At 43.9% G+C, this 12,030-nt stretch overlaps 1 protein-coding gene across 2 annotated transcripts in view; it reads right to left on the minus strand.

Moving 5' to 3' along the window:
* CPNE4 (copine 4) overlaps positions 1–11,754 on the minus strand; it is a 229,248-nt gene extending 217,494 nt beyond the window's left edge. The window contains exon 1 of one of the 2 annotated variants that reach the window (XM_059468798.1): positions 11,624–11,754. The gene's annotated coding sequence lies outside the window, so the exon portion shown is untranslated. The remainder of the gene's footprint in view (positions 1–11,623) is intronic. The other variant, XM_059468789.1, reaches the window with a different exon arrangement.
* Between the last annotated feature and the right edge of the window lie 276 nt (positions 11,755–12,030).

A 12,030-nucleotide genomic window follows, 5' to 3' on the forward strand; every position in this document is an offset into this window, starting at 1 on the left:
GAAACCACAATCAATAACAGGTTATGCTCAACTGGGGTTTCTTGGCAACAGCTGCATGAGAAACGTTAGGGATTCTCTCTCCTTTGTTTTCCCATATCTTTCAGTTACCACTGGTCACTGCCACTTCTACAGAACTCCTGTGTTCTGCTGGAAACCTACACACTGGTAATCTGTGAAAATCTCTGGAGCGCAGCTCATATTTTGTCAGTGACTTTAAGGAGATCAGTTACACTGCAAGTCACTTGCTGCATCCATCTTCCCTAATTGTCTTGAACTGCAGGAGAAATGGACCATTTCAAATTGATCAAATCCTCAACCTTCTCTCTTTGCTATTCCATTCAACCCCAGCTTAGCCTCCAGTCACAGTTAAAAACAGCACTCTGAAAAAATTCACATCAGACAATGGATGGTCATAGAGAAATGGATGCAACAGCACGAAAGAATTATTCACCTGCTAATTGGGTGGTTAAACATAACTATTCCATAATAAAACACCACCAAGTCATAAGTGCAAGTAAGGAAATTAACTCTGGGTACTCACTTTGGAGAATGATTACAGACTAACTGCCCACAGTAAAAGCAATTATAGAAAGGAAGGTAGTAAAATTCAAGTCATGCAAAACTTTGCTTTATGCACATTATCATCCTAAATTCCTACAGAATATCTTTATTTGGCTTCACTTGTAAAAGTCATGCTTCATCTTAAACTTACACAGTACAAACCAGGTTTAGACCCTCTAAATGCCATGTAGGTAGTGTTTATGAAAGGAAACTGTCAGGAACAGATTTATTCCAGTAAAAGAAGGATGGGACAGGAAAGCAAATCAATGCATTAACATCATGAGTATCAAGGTGCAGGAATTAAAGATTTGTTTAAGGCAGGAAACAAACATCTTCACAATGAAACTAGTTTCTGTGAGCACCAGTTAAACATTGGTTCAAAGCAAATCCATATCCATTGCAGATTAGAATAGCTTATTTTTTAATCTTCTCCAGTCAGCCCTTCTGAGAGTCACTGCTTGCCTTCAAGTACACTTCTTTGAGCCGTTAACTCCAAAAAGTTTAAAAGATGTTGCTTCAAAAGAGGTTTTAGAGAACTTCAAAACAAATTGTATCTGATATTCTGACTATTTTTAAACAAACCAACCCAATCCATTTACTTAGGTGACAAATTCAACCCCTAATTAGGGAAACACCTGGAAAGAACAATGCTGTAAGAAATTTTAACTGGATACAAGAATCCCTGCAAATTTTTGTTTTGCTACAAATTTTTGTTTACAGGAAGTAAAGATCATGGATGGGGAAAAGTCATTCTTCAGCATCACATCCGAATGAAAGAGAATTTTAGCATGCATACAGTCTTGTCATTGAATTGATTGCTTTGAAAAACAAAACTAGCAGAAATCATCCTGTAAAGACTTCTTCAATTTAACTGCTCTCAAACTTCACAAAAAAGCAACCAAGTCACAACCAAAATCAAACAACAAATCACAAAACCACCACCACATACAACCACCACCACTCCAGTGCATAAAATAATCCTGAACAGAGCAGAAAGTGGAGGATGACTGATGTGCCAGTCACTTTGATAACACCTGATGAATGCTTATGTCCCATGTCTGAATCTTGAAGTGGCATCTCTTTGAGGAAGCCACCACAGCGTCTGTCCCTCTTCATAAAGAGCAGTGGGAAGTCATTCACATCACATTTTACAAATTTCCAGCAGCAAGAGGGGTGGCTGACACTTTTCCAAGGTGTCAAACTAGCACTTAACTAGTATGTCATAGAAGTCACTTCAAGCAGTCAAATATCTAAATTGAAACAGCAAATACACCAAAAAAGTGTTAATAAACAGCCAGTTTGCAAAATAGGACCATTACCAGCTGCACACTACCAGAACTCTTAGTTCAAGGAAAAAACCTACATCAAAACAAACCCCATTATTTTCACAGTTTTTTAACTCTTGTGATTTTCTGCCAGAAACATGTTGACTTCCTTCATGTACTGCATAGATATTAACAATTTAAGAAAGCTACGCCTCTGGCATAGAAAGGATCAAACAAATCTGAAAGCCTACTTCTGGAAGATTTCATAAAATCATAAAGGATGTGGCTGAAATACCATTTGTCCCCAAAACTGAATTAACTGTATCTGAAAACTTCACAGCAGACACTCTCTGCTCTTCAAACCTTCAAGCAAATGAAATTTCAATTATTTCAGATTTTTTTTCTGCTGCACTACTGTTCCAATGAGAAAGTTTTTCCCAGTGTTTGACCTGATTTTCCACTGCAGATAACAGAAATTCCAAGTCTGAATGCTTGCAAATACAAGAAAACATTTAGTTCCTTTCCTGGTATTCACTTCCTTTTCTGACATTCAGGACAGAAATAATTCTAGCACCAGTGAATGCAATATAAGTTTTGCTATGCATTTTAAGAAAGTGAGAACTTTACTAGCTGTTTTTTCTTTAAAACACACTTGTAATATTTGATCCTTCTATCCCTTGAGAAATACTAAAAGTATCATCTTGTCTCTTCATAAAACTTATTTTTATTTTTAACTTCCTTCTAATTTTACCAGCCTTTCCTGCATAACACATAGCAGGCATATGTCCTGATTCTCACCCTCAGTCCATTGCTCCTTTACAACTCCTGTCAACATCTTGAGCTTCACCTTCTTCTATTTCTTCCTTTTGATAGTTTTTGTGCCCTCTTTTTATAGAATTATAGAATAACCTATGTTGAAAAAGACCTTTAAGACCATTGAGTCCAACAGTTAATCTAACACTACCAAGTTCACCACTAAACCATGCCCTTAAGTGACATATCTGTGAATCTTTTAAATACTTCCAGGAGTGGTGGCACCACCAGTTCCCTGGGCAGTCTGTTCCAGAGTTTAACAACCTCTTCATTGAAGAAATTTTTCCTGATATTGAACATAAACCTTTCCTGGCAGAAAAATAAAAGAGTTTTCCTGGCCATAGGCAATCCATATCAGCACCACTTGTCTCTGTCAAGGATCAGGCAAGGAGCCAATTACAAACCACATTAGTGTCAGAAACACATACAAAATCACACTGACAGGTAAAAGTGCAGCACAGAGAAGGCTTAAGTTACAAAGTTTCTCCAGTTATTTTGAAAGTAGTTCAAATAACCTTGCAGCTACTATTCACTGTATGTCCTCCTAAGGGAATTGGCACAGCATAGCTCATACTGAATTCACACCTCAGCTTTGTGTGAATCCTCCTCCTAGGGGTTCAGCTATCTGTGATTCAAGGCCTAGTTTTGACACAGCAAAACTGCATAACCTTGAATGAAACTTCTGAGGAAACTGCCAGCTTGCAAGAAAGCTGTGCAACAATACTCAGACGGGAGCCATGACAGACAGGAATGGTAAATCTGCAGCTAGACAGAAGATCCTTGAAAGAACCTAGACTGTTAACAGTTCAAGGAGTCAAAAAAAAACCAAAACAAAACAAAAACCAAAGTAAAACGGAAAAAAAAACCCAACCAAAACCAAAAATGACCCACAAAAAGCTGTGGAAAAACCCCAGCAATACTGGGAATCAGTCCATCCAAGCACAATAGAAGTGAACTTTCCCCAATACCGATGACTGCCAGGCCAGCAATGGTCTGGATGAGTGTGGCCACACCTGGAGATCTGGGTTCCTCAGTGAAATAACAATGTGGACATACTGGAGAGAGACCAGCAAAGGGCCACAAGAATAATGAAGGGATGGGAGCACTTCACATGAGAGGAAGGAGAACTAGGACTGTTCAGCCTTGAGAACAGAAGGCTCAGGGGAAAATTACTAACATATACAAATATTTGAAGAGAGGGAACACAGAGCATGCAGCTGGCCTTTTTCCAGTCGTGCCCAGTGACTAGACCAGATGTGACAGGCACTACATAAAACACAGTGAAACACAACCTTCTGAGGAGCAGGAAACGCCTTTTGCACTGTGAGGGTGACCAAGCACTGGCACAAGCTGCCCAGGGAAGTGGCAGTTTCCCTCCCTGGGGAAATTCAGAAACCACCTAGACACAGTTCTGGGTGACTGGCTCAAGTGGCCATGCTTGAAAAGGGAATTGGACCAAATGACTTCCAGAGGTGCCTTCCAGCCTCAGCTGTCCTCTGAGGTTGTGAAGCAGGCGTCTCAGAATGGTATGTCAGTGCTTTGCCTGGTTGCTAGTCACCTACCACACTTCTCAGTTGGTAAATAACAGTTTAAAAATTACGTGCATCTTGTTTTCATGGTCTCTTTGTGCACACACTCTTTGTTCACTTTGTTCACAAAGTGGCCAAGGGAACATTACAGCTAAATGCATTAGCTTCTCCCCACAGGGGTGGTTCACAAGAGCTCCATCTAACAGAATCCACACTGCCAACCAAATTCACTGAAAAGTTCAAAAAAGTCTATGGCTATGAATGCACTGATGAAATCAGAAAGTTCATACTTAATAAGACGCCATGAACCAAATATTTTAGCTTTGAGTGCAAAAACTGAAATATTTCCCTTACTAGTCCATGGAAAACATTTAAGAATTAATCACCTGAAGAGTACTTTTCCAATTAACTTATCCTTGCAATCTATTTTATTTAATGTTGCAGTTTTTATTGCAAACTGTTTTGAGTTGATGGGGAAACATTGCATCAGCTTATTCAGGTATCTCTTCCTTGAGTCCACAGTTGAACATAATTCATAAATAGGACTATTAAAATTCAACTCACACAAAAAATAGTTTCTTGTACAATCAGTCACTTTCATATCATTATTTGCACCTAAAATAAGTACAGAAGCAACACAATATTTAATTCAATATAAGGGATAATCTCATAAAAACATTTAAATATTTTCATGCTTTTTTGTGTATACCTTATTTTAAATCAGCCATTTATTACAAATCTCTGTTGAGAGATGAAGTTTTAGTCTCCTGTTTCTAATTATAAACTGTTCTGACATTTCAAACTGCAGTTACAACCTGCATATAATGAACATTTTTTCTGCCTCATCTCCCAGTCCTTGATAGAGACACAGAGTATCTGATTTTGTGACTAAAAAGTGACTTTCTAACACAGTTCACCAATTTCTTCATTTCTGACTACTCTGCAGTCCTAAACTCCTAACCCTTTTTTTTTTTTTTTTTACAGAAGACAAGACTTTGATGGATAGGAAAAGGAAAGATTGATACTGTCATTTTCCCTAGAAGCTGCATATGATCCTTTAAGATATAAAACCAAAACTAACAGCAATATTTATTTAGAATCTATAGCGAAGTTAGCATGACTGCTTATGTCACAAAGACAAGCAAAATCAAAATTACAGATAGTCAGGTGCCACTTAAATTAGATGAAGGGCCAAATGGACTTTTCCTAACTTCAGAGAAAATTACAGATGCCTTAATGGTTTCTGCTTGATCTTTCTTAACTTCACTGTGGCCACCTCTAGCATATACTGCCATCCCCAACATAAAGAGCTGACATTGTATTTTGTACATCTCCAAAATCACATACACACAAAAAAAATTTTAATTAAGCTTTAGTACAGCATTTTTTTTTCAGTCTTCTCCACACAAGTAAAGCTGGCCTCAGCCCAGATCTTTAATGCAAACTTAAAACTGAAAGCTTTCTGTGAGTTTAAAAAGAACATCCCCAAGCAGTTACAAGCTGCCTGCAAACCCTACAGAGGACTGGACCCTACTAAAAACATTCTGACAGGCAGGCTACTCCAATTTTCTATTTTCCCTTCCCTCACTCTTCTCCTACATCTACACACTCATTCCAAATAAATAATTTCATGGATTTTCACAGATTTTCTTTTCTTCCTCCTTTCTTTGATCACTATACAAAGATGAGTCTGCCTGGCCAAATGTCTAGCAAGATCCCCAAGTCATTTTCTATCTTTTTCAGTGAACTCTAATGATCCCATAAAACTTGCACCACAAATTAAAAGCCAAGTAAAAGCATCTGCTTTTATCAACACATGATGTACCAGGGCACCATTTGCACCAGGAGCATACAAATGATGTGAAACTCTATCAACTCACAAATGCAATGGTAACAGCAGCAGCAATTAGTGTAAAACCTAATAAGAAACAGCTGTCTACATTACTTAGCACACTGTTAGCTGCATGTTATTCAGTTGTCCACATTTCTGAGGATTTTACTGGCAATGACTTCAAAGTGCCAGTCACAGTCCTCACATAATGATACACTTATTACCTTACTGCAGATATTGTACAAGATATTTTTAATTCAACAAGCCACTTCTGCATTTTTCACGATATTCAGTTGATTTTGGCAGAGTTCTTCTAGATGGCAACTAACATTAGCAATCCCAGTCCTTCACATTATGCTGAGCCAGAGTGGCAAGCATTACTAAAGACAACAATCTTGCCTGAAGGCTCTGGACAACATAATGCAAAAGGAGAAATTTTCTCAAGTAAACAGTTAAAAAAGAGTCAGAAATTAATTCTGGGACTGCCCCTGTCTGAGCTGCGACCCACAGGCAGATTATTGGCTTTTCCCACCTGTGAGAAGGGTGCCTTGCCCTCTCCAGGTACACAGTGAATGTCTACCTTGCTGCCTGATGAATGACAATCCGAGTAAATTTTAGTGATCAATTCACAGGAGGAAATTATGGAAGGCAGTAGATTAGAAAATCATGGATTCATTGCCCTAGCAGCTCCCCAGCTCAGTCTTTTACACAAACTTTTCTTACTTAGGGCTCACATGCTTTCCATTTGTCTCTTCTTTAGCTAAAGGGAATCTTGCCCAGTACTACTCCACCTCTCTGTAACAGCCCCTGACTACAGGCTTTGCTGAGCCACTTTGCAGTCACTAGCAAATAACGCCGTGGGTATTCTCCCTGTGTCAATCACATAATATTGACAAGAAATGAGAAATCAAAGTCACACTGATGGGAATCACTGCTTTAGCCCTAAAAGGTTGGTCTAGCCAACAATCTTCCTAGTGCCCCATCCCGAGGTGCTTCTTGCACTGCCTTCAGTCAGGCTACCAAAGAAGCTGGCAGAGATTTCATTTCCAGCTTTGGAGAGCCTGGGCTGGCAAAGAGGAAAGGAAGGGGGGGCGGGGGGGGGGGGGGAGGGCAGCGAGATAAGTTAGGAGAGGAATCTCCTTCTGCCCTGACCAGCTCCTATACATAACGAGGCTCACAAGGAAAGAACAGGGGAGCGGAACAAGCGGCTCGGGATGCGCATCCCGCGGAGAGGATGCCCCTCACCAGGGGAGGGAAGAGGTGGCTCGGGATGCGGGTCCCGCCCCGCACACCCTCCGGCATCCCGGGTGGCTCGGGATGCGGGTCCCGCCCCGCACACCCTCCGGCATCCCGGTTGTCCCGGGACGAGCGTTCCGCCCCGCACACGCTCCGGCATCCCGGCTGTCCCGGGACGAGCGTTCCGCCCCGCACACCCTCCGGCATCCCGGGTGCCTCGGGACGCGCCGGGATCCCCTCGAGCTCCGCCGGTCCTCGGGCGCCCCCCGGTGGCTCCGCCCCGCCCGCCGGGATGGGAGCGCCGGGAGCGCCCGGCCCCGCTCCCGGGGGATGCCCGCAGCATCGCCGCCGCCCGCGGAGGTCGCGGGTGGGTTAATGGGACCAAGACCGGGTCGGTACCGGAGTTCCACACTTAGCGCTGGTCCCGCGTATGGAATCAGTTAACAGGGACTGACACAGAAACGTCATCACTGGGCAAATCCCACCGTTTCTGCAGGCTGCAGGTGGAGCTGCCAAAGCAGTTTGCTTAGGCACACCCTTCGCATAATCATTTTCTTAAGGAAATCAGTGGGAATTGGGTTTTTACTGCATCAGTTTTCACTCGGCGTTTGAGTACCAGAGAAAAAGGGAAAAGTACTGGTAAAATTTCCCAGTAAAGGGACTTGCAATGTAACATTTCCATTCCTGGTTAATTTTTGCTGTCCGGATGGTATCCAAGCACCTGCCCTGAAATTCACTCCAAGCCCTGCACTCAGCCACAGCAGACGCTAGAGGTTTAGTATTTCTGCACCCTCACAGCTGTGATTCAGCAAAGCATTCCAGCTTATTCACCAAAACACTTGGGCATGTGCTACTTTTCAAGCATGCATGTAGCTCCCCTTATCTCTGTGTAGCTTTTTTCTAGGTCACAAATGCCACTCTCAGACCTACCTTTCTCTGAGAATCCAGGCTGTTTGAGGACTGCACACCACTTGGAAGGAAGAATGCATCCTGAGTCAAAGCTAGACAGCAACTTCACAGCTGTGTAGCATTTGCAGCATAAAAGGGCAAGCAGGAGCAAATTATCACAACTTCATTTTCTTAAAGACAGCAACTACAGTTGGCTGATTAATGGGAGACAACATGAGGGTCTTTAGCGACTGAAATGTGAATATAAACTGAATAAAAACCTCTCTCTACCAACAACTAGCATCTTGGCAACTGCACCAGCAAAGAACACTTCAGTTCCAAGGGCAGACAAAAGCACAACTCCTCAGACCAGGCTACTTTGCAGGTTTTGCTGTCAGGCATCTTGCAAAAAGACTGAAAATACTTAGGCACCCTAAAGTTTTACACTGCAGTTTTTATAAGTAAAAATGGACTTACACTTTTGAGTCACAAAAATGTACAAATGCTTCAACCCCAAGTTACCATTTTCACATCAGCCTTGGCACAGCTCTTCGTAGGCATGTATCCTTCATCCTCCAGTCAGAACCTCCTGCTTACCTAAAGTCACCTTTCCAATGGGATTCCCTACGGCGGATGATATTAAATTTTAGATTGGGTATTTATGCGAAGAGTTGCTGACTGATGGCTGCACAAGAACCATAGTGCTGACCACTGGCTATCTCACATTCAAATTTCACCACTCCAACTATCCATTAACAGAGCCTTGTTTTTGCATGGAGTCTAATAGAGGATTTTAAACCATCAAAATAATAAACCCAGGAAAAGGGAAGCTATGACAGCATGATAAACTACCAGATACCATGTGCATGCAAAGAGATAGAAAGGAATGTAATAGAAAAACAAATCAGACTTTGAATGCTGTCGGCCAACCACTGAATGCAATACCTAGAAAGAGCTGCTCAAACAACCTATAGCAAACAAGGCAGACAAGCCAGATCAAACTGCCAGTCTAGACCTTTTTCAGTCTGGCCTCAATGTTTTGCTCTTTCAAACTCAGCAAGGCACTTAATCTCTACATATCCACGGCACTTTTTAGCCCACCTCGTGAAGGCAAATCAACAATTGTGATATATAAGTGATAGCTGCCACAGAAAAATCTCCTTTAAACCAGCACTGAACACACAACACCACAATGTGCATCCCATTAGATTCGCTGTGCAGGGAGATCTCCAGGCTTTGGCACACTGTTAAGAAGATAGTTTTTCTGTTCAAGTTGCAAATATCCAATCTCTTGAGCTGAAAGAGTTCACCATAATTCACCTTATTTCAATGCTTCAAACTGGGGTACATTTAAGCAGCCTGGTTTAGAAAAATCTCTACCCAAGCATTAGGAGATGGACAGTTAAGCATGATAGCTCAGCTGCCTGCTGGCTACTGAGCTCCACAAACTGATAATGCTCTTCACATGCATATTAAGGATCTCCTTTTGAATGTTATTAACAGCTTTCTTGAATACTTTTAACTTCAGTGATACACTATTTGTTTTCCATTGCCCTAGCTCTGGAAAGCTGTTCATCTCACCCCTGAGTTTTTCCCATTGATTTGTCCTTAAAGACATTAGGTATCCAACCTCCAATGAGGTTAGCAATACCAACACATGTATCTGCAGACATTGAATTTGCATGCAAAGGATTCATACTGGATTGTGGTCTCAGTTTGGGAACACCAGTACTGAAAACCAAAGCCAACAGTTATTCCCTGTTTCAGAAACACTCCCTATTCTTTTAAATGGAATTGCAATTGTCCCAAACATAGCAAATACACCTGCTCTCCTAGAGACTATTTCAAGGCTATTCGAAGCTTTCCAGTAACGTGCATTTGAACTCCACAGACCACAATACAGTACCTTTTCCTCATTTGAATAGCTAGATCAATCAGACCTACACCACCTGAAATTTCAAGGAACCAAGAACAAACTTGAGAAGCACCATCCCAAAGGAGTTTTTCTCATCTGAAAGTAGTTACAAACACAAAGAAAAATGTTGGGTTTTGTTTGTTCCACCCTCCCCAAGTTTGGTCCTGTGTTGCTGCTACTTGAAGGGCAAGAAAGTTTCCATTTTATTCTACCTACTTTCCTACCTTAAAAAAAAGCAATTTCACATAAACTCTTGCAGCTGCAGCAAGAAGAAAAGTTCCACAACCAAGTGACTGGATTCTGTAAACTGCTTACTGTCAGGTATTTCGGCAGCATAGAAAAAAAACAGAACAGCAGTAACTGAATAGTCAGCTCACATGTGTGGAAATTGAAACCTCCAAGCTATTCTGGGAGCAATGCTCTGTTTTCTGTAACATTTGTGCATAATCACACCAGAAAGCATGCTCTTTGCTGGAGGGACTATGATAACATGCATGTCTGTACACCTTCTGTTACAGCTGAGTCCCTGCTTATTAAATAGAGCATCTGAGGCTCAACTGCAACACAAGCAAAATCAAACACGTTCAGGATGAAAGCAGTTAACCTGGCACTGCCAGCAAAATACATGGAGCATTTCTAAACTGCAATCGCTGTCACTCCAAAGGATGTCACCAGCTTCCCTGTTTCCCCAACACGTTTACTCTTCTTTAAGGCAGGTAAAAAGAGTCCTCCCCCTACCTTGTACACGTCAAGCAGAGAGGGCTTCAAGTAGAGAAATGAAAAGAATTTGACTTGAAAGTACTTCAGCTGGACCAGTGAAAATGAGATCCAGTTGCAAAGTTATCTAACTGAGCCCGTACTGCACAACTACAGCCAGTTGTGTAACAAACCTCAGGACAATTTTACAGCTCTTAATCAGGCAAAACTCCCCGCTGATTACCACGAGGGAGCTCTAATCAATCAAAAGCTCTGAGAACTGATTCCGGTTTTCTCCTTTTTAATGAAAAGGTTTATTTTGAGCTATGAGAACATCAGAGTATATGAACTCGGCAAACCCATAGCGCTCACTTTATCGGCATAAGGAATTCGTCCTATGTTTTAATCTACCAACTGCATTTGGTAGGGTACAGGAAAAAAAGTAACAACACCTGAACTGACATAGAATCATTTCACAAATAACGGACCTGTTCTCCTGACAGGCAAAAGATGGAACAGACAGAGGGAGATCCGCGGCTCTTTAATCAAACACCATCCCCTTCGGGCGAACGGGGAAGATCAGCGTCCCCGCCCGGGTTCCTCCCTGAAGTTGCGCCGCTCCCCGCGGCAGCCGGGAAGAGAATCCCCCCGCGATGCGCCCGCAAGTGACCGGCGGGGATTCCCCGAGCATCCCGAAACCGCGCAGGGAAGACCCTGCCGGAGCGGCGGCACCGAGGGTCGGAGGGAGGCGGGCGGGATGCGAGGCGCTCCCTCCACGTGCGCTCCCTCCGTTCCCGCACCGCCGGCCGGGGCGACAGAGCCCGGCGCGCCCGTCCCGCCGCCGCCCGCTCCCCGAGTCCCCTCAGGTGCGCCGCCCGCCCGCTCCTACCTGCCCGCCGGCGGCAGCGGCGACGAGCCCCCTTCTCCCGCGCCGGGTCCCTGTCAGCGGTCGGCGGGAGAGCAGGAGCGCCGTCCCGCCGGCAGGACAAGCCCCATGTGAAGAGGAGCGAGGGCGCCCGGCGGCTCCACCAGCGCGGCCGAGGGGAGGGGACGCGGGGAGGAGGCGGGAGGGCGGGACGCGCCCGGCGCTGCCCCCGCGCGGAGCCGCCCCGGGCCCGGCCGCGCCGGAGGCGCCGAACCCGGCAGCGCCCCCTGCGGGGAGCGGCGGGCACCGACGGGCGCTGGACACTGGGTGCCCTCCGGGGCTCCCGCGCGCCTCTCTGCCCTCTCTGCCCTCCCTGAGGGGAGCGGCGGGCACCGACAGGAGCCGGGCACTCTGCGGGGCTCCCCCGCGCC

The sequence above is a fragment of the Ammospiza nelsoni genome, chromosome 1 (assembly GCF_027579445.1).
Source record: "Ammospiza nelsoni isolate bAmmNel1 chromosome 1, bAmmNel1.pri, whole genome shotgun sequence".
In the NCBI taxonomy this organism is placed as follows: Eukaryota; Metazoa; Chordata; class Aves; order Passeriformes; family Passerellidae; genus Ammospiza; species Ammospiza nelsoni.